Below are 14,335 nucleotides of genomic sequence, written 5' to 3' on the forward strand. Positions count from 1 at the left end.
TATATTTCATCTTAAAATGCAATATATGATTCTGAATAAGAATGACCATATTGGACTTTCTTTAATTCTATTTTTTAATTTTATAAGATGACTAACTGTTGCCAAATTGCTTTTCTCTATTGATACTTCTTCAGTTTGGGATAATGGCTCTTTTTCTGCTGGCTCTAAAATAGAAAAATCTTTATGAAATCTAATGAAGACCTTTAAACAGATCTACAATATCTGCCTATAATGAATCTAGCAATGGTGGTGTTACTCATAGATCAGTTATACTTGTTTTATAATAATCTCAGTGACCTTGAAAGCTCAGCTCTGTGCCTGATCCATTGTGTGCTCTGACTAAAAACAGCCATTAAATATTTAATGTCACTACGCCTTTCTGAAATGATCAATTGTTATATCAGTTATCTTTTTCTCCGTGTGTAAATTATATGTGGCATTACCCAAGATACAATCTGGACAAACGGACAGCTGTGTCCCCTCAATTCCCCAAACTGGGGTGCCTTTTACACTGCTTTGCTGTGAGAGCAACCACATCTGGTCTGCTCACACCCACCCTCCAGCATGTAAATCACTCCCAGCTATACTGTATGAGTGCTATAGCCAGCCACTTATGAATTACACTGCAGGGCAACACCAGCAAATGTGTGTCTTGTACTGCCCAGCACGTTCCTGGCACATATAAAGTCCATCATTTATCAATAGAAAATGATATGCACAAATCTTATCCCAAATGGAGTTTCCCAAACACTTCAATCCAAACACACTGGTTTAGGTAAAACAACAAAACACATTTATTAATTTGAGAAAGATAGATTTTCAGTGACTGCAAGTAATGAGGCATACAAGTCAGAATTGGTTACAAGGAAATAAAAGGTAAACGCAACACCTAATTTAACAATCTAAGTGAATACAAAGTAAAGGTCTCTCTGACCACATGTTCCAGCAGTCTTAATGCAGGAACCTCTTTCGGTCAGATCTCCCCCATCCCCAGTCCAATGCTGCTGCCTTTGTTCTTCAGGTGTTGATAGGGTTGCCAACCCTCCAGGATTGTCCTGGAGTCTCCAGGAATTAAAGGTTAATTTTTAATTAAAGATTATGTCATGTGATGGAATCTCCAGGAATACGTCCAACCAACATTGGCAACCCTAGGTGTTGATGATGCTATGGGTAGAGAACAAGGGAGAGATGATTTGTCTGTCCTCTCCTCTTATTGTCCTTTCTCTTTGCAAGAATCATCTCCAGCTGATGTTCAGGAGACAGAAAATCTGTGTGGCCAGGAAACTTAAACTGCTTCTTTGTCAAAATGTAGATTTTCTGCCCACACCCTCTCTCATGATGAAGAGTGGCCACTTACTCTGGTGATGGTCCATTTGATCTCGTTAACACCTGGCTGAGGCATCGGATAGCCTTTTGGAACTGCCCTCCAGAACATGTTGGAACATGTCTTGGTAAATTACACAGTGGAATCCTATATCTTTACAATGTTGCCACACATATTTTACCAAGACCATAATAATCAGCAACTCATGAGTTTTCAAAAGATTCTTTACACAGTATGCTTTGTACACAAGTTAACATTATCTTGTAAAAGGGATGAACATAGAGGTACAAACTGTCACAACATAACATCAATCTAATATTAGTGAAAACTCTTATATATAACCATCAAGCAAAGTGGTATACATATTATAGCTGGAGCTGCTAGAACCACCTATTACTGATGTTGCCTGACACTTCCCATTATAAAACCCTGGTTTTCAGTTGTTTATAACTTCAGCCAAAATGGTTCAGCTATTTTGGAGAATAAGGCTCATGCAAATATGTTGTTTTGCCCATGTTAAAAAATTCTGGTGAACTTTTCTTTGAAAAGTTCTAGCACCCCCATGTGTTGGAGCAGGGACTTGAAATTTGGTAGAGGGTGGCCTGTGTATCAGGGATGAGGCCTTTTGCCATCCCTGTGAAGATCTGTCCTAATCTGGACAAGTTATATCTCTTTGGAAAATCTCAGTTCTCACATGCTCAGTAGAGACTTCATAGAATGTCACAGCTAAAAACTCTGACAATTCCATCATCACTGAGCATGCTCCAGCTCAGAACTGTAGGAGGCTGGACAGAATTTCCTCTGCAATTGCAGTTCTTGGCTGCAGCAAGCCAGGACGGAGATGGGCACCAGAAGTGACAGTAGTATTTCTGTCTCTTCTGTGCTCTCAATGACCCCCTTTTGGTATCCAGGCAACAGGAAAGAAGTAGTTGCCTGATTCAAAAGCAGAGGTACAAGATCCAGAGTGGGGAGAGCAAGAGGAGTAGATTGGACAAGGATCCCAGGGGTCGGAACACCTAACTGGGACTGGAGACTGGCACTGGCTGGCAAGGAGACTGTGACTGGGAGCTGGGGATGGAAATGGGAGGGGAGAATGGGAGCCGATGAGTAAGACAGGAGGAAAGACTCAGATCACATGAGGAGCTGGCAGGGGAGACTAGGACTGGCTGGGCAATGAGTCTGGGACTGGGAATGACTGATGTGTGGGGAAAGGAGACAGATCTGATGATGAGCCTGTGGGCAGGCGGACAACTGAGACTGTCTGGGCAAAGAGCTGTGACAAAGAGCTGGGGAAGATGATTGGACAAGGAGCTCAAGAAGGGAAACTGGGACTGGATGTCAGTGGGCATGGAGAAAATGAAGGAGAGGAGAAACAAAAATGGACGAGGCACTGGAATGGGGGAAACTGGGATTGAGTGGGCAAGGAAACTGCAGACAATGAGATGGGAGGGGCTGGGAATGGCTCGGCAAAGAAATGTGGACTGGGATCAGTGGACGTATGACTAGAATTGGGAGCTGGGGGGATGGATTGGAGGGACTAGGGGAGCCGATGGGGCAAAAGGAGTCATATTTATAAGGCAAATGGACAGAAGAATCTGCGTTCACTGGAGAACACTCCCCTGCAGAGCCAGGAATGGAAATCCTAGTTTCTGAATTTCACCATTCCTCTGCTGTCAGCCAATACCTAAGAAACCCATTAACTTAAGTGACAGAGGTCTCTGCAGTGGATTTAAAAGTGCCAATGCTTCTTATGAACCATGTGGCTATCAATATGCTGCTGTATGATGGAATTTCTGTTTTCCAATTTGCTATTTTTAAAACCTAGGAAATTACACAGAAAAAAACCATGTTAAAAGAACATTATTAACATTAAGGCACAACCTTAATTCAACCCCTTGTGAGTATGCATTATGATACAGTCTTCAATTACATGATCACATACTCTTTTTTTCCCCACAGGCCCCCTGCCAGTGGCTGCAGTAATAGCAAAACTGTTGGTTAGGTAGTACGCAAATAAAAGAACCAAAGAAAAATTAGGAGGGAATCAGTGCTCATATATAGGCAGCATAATTAGTTATTTTGTAGCAGCACATTTACCAGAATCTTATACCTTTCCAAACTGGCATGCAGTTTTTGAAGCAGCAGACGTATAGATCCTCCTCCTATTCTAAAAGCAGAGGAAGCTCTCTATTTGATTTCTCTCATGCCCGTTCTCTCCAGCGCTTCATCAGAGGTCACCAGATGGTTTAAGTTGCTGTTGTTCACTCTTCCCTGTTTCAGCAGGGATGAGAAGAGCTACTGATAACAGGTGGGGAAGGAATAACATAGAAGGAAAGCAAGGTATTTGGGATGAGGAAATGGGAATAGGGTTGACCAGTTGAAGTATCGTACTTAGACAGATGCTTGGAGACCTGAGAGTAGGACACAGGATTAAAATGGGACACAGTAGGCAGTGGAGAAGGAGGGGAGCTGTGGAGGGAGAGGTCTTATTGGACCCTGCCTATTTTGCCTTTAAATAAGTTAGGGTTACCATATTTAAAAAATAAAAAAAGAGGACACTCCACGGGCCCTAGCCCCCGCCCCTTCCCCCGGCCCCGCCCCAACTCCGCCCTCTCCCCGCCCCTTCCCCAAAGTCCCCGCTCTAACTCCCCCTCCTCCCTCCCAGCCACGTGAAAAGGGCTGCCCAAGCGCTACCGGCTTCATGGTTTGCCGGGCAGCCTCCAGACCCTGCGCAGCTGGAGCCCGGGAGGGGAAGCGCCCAGCCGGGGGCGTAGGGTCTGGAGGCTGCCCGGCAAACCATGAAGCCGGTAGCACTCAGGCTTCGTGCAGCCCCTATGCCTCCAGACCCTGCGCCCCCGGCCGGGCACTTCTCCTCCCCGGCTCCAGCTGCTCTGCTCCTCCCCGGACTCAGACTTCGGCTCTGTTTAGGAGCCAAGCTGCCCGAGCCAGCGCTACTGGCTTCGGGCAGCCCCCTTGACTCCGGACCCCAGCGGCTGGCTGGGCACTTCTCCTCCCCGGCTCCAGCTGCTCTGCTCCGGCGGCACAGGGTCCGGAGGCACGGGGGCTGCCCAAAGCCGGTAGCGCTGGCTCGGGCAGCTTGGCTCTTAAACAGAGCCGAAGTCTGAGTCCGGGAAGGAGCAGAGCAGCCCCGGGAGAGGAAGTGCCCAGCCGGTATTTTTCCCAGACATGTTCGGCTTTTTGGCAATTCCCTCCAGATGGGGGTTTGATTGCCGAAAAGCCGGACATGTCCAGGAAAAACCGGCCGTATGGTAACCCTAAATAAGTTAGCAAGGCCCTGACCAGGGAGAAAGAGAAAGCAACAGGAGTGGAAGGCAGGGCCGGCTCCAGGCACCAGCTTCTCAAGCAGGTGCTTGGGGCGGCTGCTCCGGAGAGGGGCGGCAGGTCCAGGTATTCGGCGGCAATTCGGCGGACGGTCCCTCACTCCACCTGGGAGTGAAGGACCTCGCGCCGAATTGTTGCCACAGATCGCGATCGCGGCTTTTTTTAGCGATCGCGGCTATTTTTTGTTTTTTTTGTTTGTTTGTTTTGTTTTGGCTGCTTGGGGCGGCCAAAACCCTGGAGCTGGCCCTGGTGGAAGGGGAAGAAAGTTCAAGTTGGAGAGCCAGATATGGCTCAGAGCTGTCAAGAAACAGTATCATGATAGTGAATAAGAGAGGGGAAGGAGGATAAGGTCAGGAACAGGGCAGAGCTGAGGAAAGAAAGGACAGTGTTTATCATAAAGGAAGTTGGTATGGCAATAGGATTTCCTGCAGAAAATCAGAGCACAGCAAGAGCAAAAGCGGAGGTGAAGAAGGCAAATTCAGGGCTAAAACTGGCCTTAGTGGGGAAGACAAAGAGATAGGTGATAGGAGCAAAGTAGTCTCGTGTAGAAGACAGGTCGTAACCAAGGGATTAAACCGGTGGAGGATGCATAGGGAAGTGAAGAAAGATTCACGGCAGCAGAGAAATCATAGCAGCTGAAAGCAACAGAGGAAGACTAAGTCAAAAGAGTGACCATAATGATGATCAGGAGAGTCGGCACATATTGCCTTTGATGGTCTCACAATCAGTATTACAAAATGGAAACTTACTAGAAAAATATGAACATTGGTATGACAGTTCCTCATCATGACTCCATGTCAGCAAAATACGTACAACCTGCTTACATTCCATGGAGCTAAAACATGTTTGTAATATTAAGCACTTGCTTAGAGGCTTGATATTCAAAAGTACCTAGTAGTGTTAGGTGCCTAGCCCCCATAGGCACCTTACTCTGCTAGTCACATTTGGAAATCTCCTGAATAGGAACAGTTTGTTGATCAGGGCGTATCTACTGACTTTGAAATGGGCCTTTTAACTGAATTTTCTCATTTTTTGCTTTATCTGCCTTTAAGCTCGAGCTCTTGCCAGTTCCCGTGTGCTCCAACCTTTATGGCATTTCAGTTAATTACGTGTTTTTGGTATCCATGCAAACTTTGCAAATGCAAATGATTTACACAAAAGGCTCTGAATAGCTCTTTTGGAACCATTGTAGACGATTGTATAAATCTGCACCTTTTTCAAAGTGATATTTTGACACAGTGGATTTCAGCAGCTGCTCCAGAGCCTCTGTGGTGTATTGTGCGAAACCTGCCTGCTGTACTTCATGCCTCATTTGCTTTCATTTGGCATTGTGTATATTTGTGGAATAATCACTAAAAACATATCGTGGTTAAAAATGTTTACAGTTCTGTCCTAGTGGGGATAGCAATAAGAGAGTCAGGGCAAAAAACAGGTCATTTAACACCAAAAATGGCACAAGAATGCCCTTCAACCAGGCCTCGTGAGGACGTACGAGAAACATGCTGTTGAGAAACAATTTGGCTTCTGGCAGATTTTCATTTTTGTTTTGTTCCTAATTTTTATACTGGATTTTTTTATATACTGGATATTTGCATGAAGACAAGCGGCCAACTTCTGCTCTCATTTACACTAGCATAAATCTGGAATTCAGCAGAGTAACTGTGAATGAAAGACAGTGTAAGAAAGAGCAGAATTTTGCCCCCTATCTATGTTTCTTCAGGATTCATCTAATACCTGCTGTTTATTCCTTACCTGAAATCCCAGTATCCCAGACTGGATTCCTGGATGTATTTCAAAGTGGTTGTCCTGGGTGTTAGAGTGAATGTCACCCATCATGCATTGCACATTGACTGTGGAAGCAGCCTGGTTTGCACTGACCTTTAATGGAAACTCCTATAGTAACTTTTTTAGGAAATGGAGGAAGCAGAGTTCATTCAGAAGAACATGGTTCATTCCCAAGTTCTGCAACAGATTTCCTGTTGATACTGAGCAAACCACTTAAACCTTTCGGTAAGTATGCCACCTAGATCACAGAGGTGTTGTGAACTGAAAAGAGCTGTGGTTAGAAGGTATTACTGAAATGCAAAGTGTCGTTATTTGAGAAACAGCAAAAGAGATTCCAGTTTTTTATCCAGACCATCAGAGTAGACAAAACAAGTTGGTACAATATGCTTTTGCAGCATGTAATTTTTTTAAGAATGTGCTATATGAGATGCTGTTGTTACCATGGTTACAGTATCCATCTAGGGAAATGTATGCCCTAAAATGCCATTATGAAATAAAGAAAATATAACTAATAGCCTAAAAATACAATAGCATGTGTTTTTTTAGCATGGCAGGATTTGATTTAGTTTTTTGTCGTTTTGTGACTCTTAATACTTACGAAAGTGATAGACTGAAAGAACTAGCTAAAAAATGCTAGTGTGACTGGATAGTGTTTGGATGACCTCCAATGAACATCTAAATGCTTCTGGACATGGTGTGGTAATTCAATAGATGACATTCTTCCCTAGGTGTCACAACGGAACCTGTGGACCAGCATGGGTTCTGGAGTACTGCACTGCTGGAAGAGAAATCAAACCAAAGCCCTTTCCACAAGAATGGGAATATTAAATCCCAATGTCCTGGCCGCTAGGTGAAATCCCGCCCCCCTCCCAACCTACAGGCAGGGGACATGGCGGCAGTACAGCCTTTCTACACAATTGCATGGGGTGAATAGGTCAATGGATCCACATAATCATGAATTCTGTGATGGTGATGGTATGGTTATTTATTAATTATTTACATAGCAGCAGCACTTAGAGACCTCAGTCAGGGATCAGGGCCTTGCTCTCATAGGCATTGTATATACATAAAGCAAAAAGATGATGCCTCTAGCTTGCCTGCATCACTGTTCCCCTTGTCTTCCTACTCAATTCCATTGTTGGTCACAGGTGGTGTCAAGAGCCTTGCACTGGTTTTCGGCACTAGGGTGAATTTCTCCCTTTTGTGAATAAACGCCAGGATTTCAAGCTGATGTGAGGACTGTGCTTGACTTCTTGTTAGGTAAACTTGAATGTGTAACATGAGCATTTGTTTTTTATAGCAATGAGAGGTGCACATGGTGGAAGAACATGTATTTGCAATATATACATCAGAAAGAAATTGGGGTAGAAGCCACATGTCTCTAAAGATCTCCTATGCTACCTACGAGCTTGTACCTGGCACTTTGGAGACAGTCAGTATTTGATAGTTCAAGCTAAACAATTTTTTAAAAGGGGAATACGCCCAAAATATGTAATAATGATCATCAAAACTTAGGAAAAAATCATAAGCTGGAAGCCCTAATTGTATTTGTCAACTTGCTTCTGTTATCTGAACACATTATAACATAAGCAAAGAATTTAACTCAAAGAAACTGTGCCAGTTTCATTTACCAGCCCTATAAATTACACAACCAACGAAATGCAATGAGATCAAAGACTCTGAACTATTTTCTCACACATGAGTGAGTGGCTGCTGAGCACATTGATGACACAACAGTGTTGAATAATTAGGACAATATAGAATTCTAGAAATGTGGCACAGCTGACAATACTGGAGAGAGGAACCAGTGAACATTCCATGGGTTTATTTTACAATGGAAAGCGCATGTATGTATAAATCCATATTTTGTAAGTGCGCTAATGAATTTGCTTTATAACCCTATCAACGTCAAGAACCTGGGGGCTAATTTGTTCATGTCTCTCATTTTTAAAATCTGTAGCATCTCTGTAAACTGAAAGCTAGTCACGGCACTGGGCTATAATTGAAAAATTTCTAAAGTACTCTATATATCCGCGATAGCTAGCACAACCACATTACTAATAGAAGTGGTCAAAATAAAATTGTTAAGTAGTTTACTGTATTAATATGATTTTTTGAATGAAACTATTCAAATTTACTTTCCATTAATCATCTAGCTTATAGAATAGGGTGAGTATTTTGCAAATATCCACTCGTATCTATGTATATTAATTTCAAAATAATTCTTGAATAAATATTTGACTTTTTTTTTCATGGTGGGCCTGATCCAAAACTCATTGGGGAATCTTTCCATTGACATCAGTGGGCTTTGGATCTGGCCTGTAGTTGTGCAGCTCTGTTTTCTAAAATAGACTTCCCATGCACTCTTATCAACAATGATATGTCAACATGGCTCTGTGCACACGGAGATTGTCAAAATACAAAGCAATGGCAAGATTGAAATGTTTATATTTAAAGCAAATATCCATGGGCAACATCATAGCTCACCATACATCCCTGGGTTGTGGAGTAAAAATGCAAGCTTTCCCCCGCCTAGACAACACACATTGCAGCCCTTTATGGGGCTGTTACTCCTTCTGAGTGGACAGGGCTGGGGACTGCAGAGAGTTTGGGCTCTATGCATTTCATGTGCCAGCCTGCACAGTTGAGTCAATGCAGAGGGTATCAGTCTATTATTGGGATAGGTCCAGAAGCAGGCTTGTTCCCTCCTGCAGTAAGGACAGTAATTGAGAATCACAATTCCCTCCCGCTCCTTGGTCTGCACAACTATACATTGCCCCTTATTTATGACAGATATAAACTGACAATCTAGCCCCATGTTTTCACTTCAGACTCGTTGACTTTCGTGCCATGTTTCTTTATACATATAAACAAGGATATATATTCTGCTAGGCAAACTGTTGGACAGCATGAAAATGACATGTTGAACTAGTTTTTTAATATATAGCATTTTAATTCACATAGTAGATCACATGGGATGGCTTACTTTAATTAATACCAGCATTTTTATAGTTCATTGAACTTATCAAGTGTTATATCATTGCTAGGTATTACGACTAGCATTGGGCGAATAATGCATGATGAATTATCTGTTTGACATATGTCACCCCTTTTTGTTTGTGAATTGTCATTGAAAAGATTGTGATTTTTCTCAGATTTTTCAAAACTACTCATTGAATAACTTCTGTCAGTGATTCTTAGTTTGCCACTTATTTGTGAGCTTTGAGTGTTTGATACTGGCAATTGTAGCTGTTTTGACGGTCATGTAGGTCACACGTTATGATGGATGAGTATAACTCGTAGATTATACTGCAACATAGCCTGGTCTCAGACTCAGGCTCAAACCCCCCTTCTATCTACACACAATACTGTCTGACTCAGGCCTGGGCCCCAGGACCCTGCAGGGGTGCAGGGTTGGAGCCCAGGTCTCATGGGGGCTTGGGCCCAAATGCCATTGTTTTGCAGTATGGATGTGGCTTGGGCCCTGAGAATCCGCCAATACTATCCCACCGTCCCATTGGCTATTGTTCTTTGACTACTCTTCAGATAGGGCAATCAACTCCCAGGACACCCCTTGTTCAAGTTTGACTCTTCCATTTCATTCTGACTGCTGATCTGGAAGCACATTGAACCTTCTCCTGCATTTTCAATGGCTACCGGCCAGAAGTACTTTGCCAAACACGCTGCTTCCTGGGCATGGGAGCACTGCCAGATTTTGGTGAATCTCAGGTTCAAGGCGAGCAAACTATTTTAGAAATAATTCCAGGGATAACCATGAGTTTCAGGAAATAGCGAAGGAGCTGGCAGTATTGGGGATTCACCAGACCAGTCACCAGGGCAGGGAGAGGATTAAGCAACTCCAGACTGACTACTGGAAAGCCTCAGATCAGAACCGCACCTCTGTGAACTCATCATCCTCCTGCCTCTATTACTAGGAGTTTGACTGGGGTTTGGGTACTGTGACAAGAACAGAGCCACTAGAACGTCACAACAGCCTGGTCAGCCAGGATGGCAACCTTCTAACCCCTGAATCCAGCATAGGATTGGAGGGAAGCCAGCAGGCGCCAGATGAGGCTACCATAGTGACTGCTGCTGAAACAGATCCCTGAGGGGCTTTGCCATGGGAGCAGCTGCAGCACATCCTGGGTCCCTACTCAGAGGAGCTTTCTGATGCCCTCTGGAGAAGCAGCCTGTTGCAGAACCAGCAGCAGAAATAGAAGAGGCAGAAGTTGCCCCGGAGCCTGATACATTTCTGGCTCCGTGTTTGTTTTTATTAATGTAGTAACGGGAGTGATTTCTGATTTATGAACCAATGCAAAGTTATAACCAGCAGAAGGTACCAGCATTTATCCGCTAATGGTAGATTCTCCATCAGTGGCTGAGGGTCACCATCACCATCACAGCCACCACATGGGATTCAAACTGGAGATTGGGAAGTGCAAACAGGGAAACAGGCATTTTAAAATAAAGTTTTAATAGAAACTCACACATTATTGCTGTGACATGCCTGGGTGTTAAAAATATGAACCTTATATTGCCTTCCCTGTTACTTCGCTGCTCAGCATCAGTCCAATGGTTTAATGAGCTACCTGTATACAGGGAACTGTACGGGGAGGAGTAGGAAATGTTGTTGTCCTTTTACAAATGCAGTCCATTCAGGCTAAATGTAGTCTACAGGTGATGAAATCATTTGTCTGAAATACAGCTGGGAGGAGAGGTGTTGTATGCAATCCAGAAATGTGCCGGGGGGTGGGGAAAGAGTGGGGTTGTGAAGTTATTTGCGAGTATTATTTGGCAGCTCGGGCACACTCCAGCAGAACCCTGGGTCTCCTTACAGTCATGGATCATTCAAAGAGGAAGTAAAAAGCAACAAAGAGTCCTGTGGCACATGCATCTGACGAAGTGGGCATTCAACCACAAAAGCTTATGCTCCAATACATCTGTTAGTCTTTAAAGTGCCACAGGACATTTTGTTGCTTTTCACAGATCCAGACTAACACAGCTACCCCTCTGATACTGAACGAGGAAGTGTTTCCGTGATGAATTTATGGTTGACATTCTGGCCAGAGCCAACAGGAAGCGGAAAGGCACAGGCAGGCTGCAGAGCTTGAGGACAGAATTGCAGCATGGAAGCAGACACTTGCATTGCAGTTCCTGGAACCAGAGTGTCGTTTGAGGTAGGAAGACAAAGCACAGCAGAAAGACCTGTTTCACTGCAGTCTCCTGCTCCACGGCCCGAGTCCCCTCCTTGGTACCATGCGCTGCAAACCAGTAACTCTTCAGACAATTCCATGTTTGGGTGGCCCATGCAATTGAGACTGAAAAGCAGCTGGACAGGGCAAATCGACCCCCTGCTGTCCTCCACCCCCATCCAGGATCCTTCTACTCTGCATACCCCTGTGATGACCACTTCCCCCCTGCATGCTTTCACATGCATGCAGCAGTGCCAAGTGCATGCTAAACACACAAGAAAGGGAAAAGAGAACATGCCAGACGACACACAAAATTAGGGGATTGTTTTGATGGCATTGGTTTCACTGTTTGCACAGTTCAATGTCTGGTCTATGTACTTCTTTATTACTAGTTTTGATGTTGGTTTATGAGTGTTGTTTCAGTGTTCCAGTGGCAGCTGGACTGCCTGGCAATGCTTGAATATTGTTTTTCTTTTTTGTAATTCATCCATGTTTCACGAATAAAGGCTTTTATTTAATTTAGACCGTTTATTGCTGTCACTACATCACATCATACAATTGTGTATTTCGAATAATAAAGATAAACACATGTTAAGGCACAATGGGGAAGTTGTATCCAAACACAATCTCATAATCCCTCAATATATCTATGTACAACTATCCATCATGTAAATGAATAGCCTCCTCTTCGTAGACCATCATCTCAGCCATAAGAAAAATTAATAATCAAACCCTGCCCCACAATCACTATGTGACAATACCCTCATTTCATTCCGTGATGTGATAGTACCTCATGTTCTGTAAGCATTGCTATACAAAAACTCAGAAAGATACTGTTCTCCCTCTTCCATTGGCCCATGAAAGTCAGCATCCCTGATTTCTGTTGCACAGGTGCCAGCTGAGATAGGTGCACTTTCTGGCTGAGTGTACCAGTTCATCAGTCCATTCCTGTCAGGGTCCATTCAGAAGCAAATGGCTCACCTTTGGATTCACAAAGATTGTGAAGTGCACAGCAATAAAGTGAACACCATTGATGACACTGGAATCTAAATGGGTCTGTAGACAGCACCAGTGAAATTTCAATCTGCCAAACACACATTCAACCACCATTTTACACATACTGACTGTGTAGTTAAATCTTCTTTTGCCAGATCCTCTGAGATCAGGGTATGGTTTCAAAGGCCAAGGCAAAAGGGGGTGTGTGGCATCCCACAGAATAACAGTGAGGACAGTAACTCAGTTTATGACAATGTCATTTGGTGGTAGTAGTGTCCCAGCCTGTCCATGACTCGATCAACAAAAAAATATGTCATCATGAAATTTTCCAAAGCAGCCCATGTTGGCATCATCGATCGGCCTACATGGTCCACAAAGGCCTACATAATAATGGAGTCATACCTTTTGCAGTTTTGTACTCGTGCTCGAGGAGGGCACACTATGAGTACATGAGTCCTATCAATGGCCCTGAAGCAGTTTAGAAATCCCATTCTCTCAAAACAGGCAGCTGCTTCAGTTTATGCCTACCACCTTTGGATAAATCACACACCTGCTTGCCTCAGGAACCTCTGCCACCAATTTGCCTACAGTTAACTTTCCAAAGCCAAAGTGATTGGCAGTGGACCTTTAGCAGTCTGAGATAGCCAGCTTCCAGATGGTTATAGCAACCTGCTTCTGGACCAATCTGGCAGTCCTCAAACATGTGTTGTGAAACTAGGCGGTAAGTATGGTAGCGTCCTGGCCAAATTGTAAATGGTGTAATTACATACCTCCTCCCTAAATTCTCTATGGAGTTTCAAATTGAAAAGAATGCAGCTTTCTTTATGTGAAAGTTCTGGACCCACTGCTGGTCATCCCATGTCTGCATGATGATGTGATCTCACCAGTCTATGTTTGTAGCCCTGCTCCAGGGTTTACAAGGGGGGAACAGTGGCTATACTGTTCAAATCTGCCATGTCTGTATTGTCCTCTTCCACCTGCTCCATTAGGTGCTATGGTGGGTCAGAAAATGTTGCAAAAATGTCCACCAGGGTCTCATAGATGTTCTGCCCTTTTCATGAAACAGGAGTGAAAGAACAAGCAAGAGAAGCTCTTGAAATAGTGAATCCTCCATGTTGCTGGCTCCAGTTGCCAAGAGCATGCAGATCAAAAGGACTGCTCAGCAGCATGTGTTGGTGGATTGTGACAACTTCCTGTGACACTGCACCACAAACAAAAGGCTGGAATGGCCAAATTTCAGGAGGGCGCTAAGAACTCTGGGATATGGTTCGTTGAACTTGTGACTGCTGTGACAAAGCTCCTCCTCTATCTTGGTGGGTCCTGCGCTTATTGGTGGATTTTCTTGCCTCAGAGATTCACCATGTGGGTTGGGGAACAGCGCAGAGACCTTCCCCTCTGGAAGAATCCACAGTCCAGGTCAATTGGGAGGTTTGGGGGGAACCCGAGCCCGCCCTCTACTCCGGGTTCCAGCCCAGGGCCCTGTGGATTGCAGCTGTCTATAGTGCCTCCTGTAATAGCTGCATGACAGCTACAACTCCCTGGGCTACTTCCCCATGGCCTCCTCCAAACACCTTCCTTATTCTCACCACAGGACCTTCCTCCTGGTGTCTGATAACGCTTGTGCTCCTCAGTCCTCCAGCAGCACACCCTCTCACTCTCAGCTCCTTGCGCCTCTTGCTCCCAGCTACTCACACTC

The sequence above is a fragment of the Malaclemys terrapin genome, chromosome 1, assembly GCF_027887155.1.
Source record: "Malaclemys terrapin pileata isolate rMalTer1 chromosome 1, rMalTer1.hap1, whole genome shotgun sequence".
NCBI classification, from domain to species: domain Eukaryota; kingdom Metazoa; phylum Chordata; order Testudines; family Emydidae; genus Malaclemys; species Malaclemys terrapin.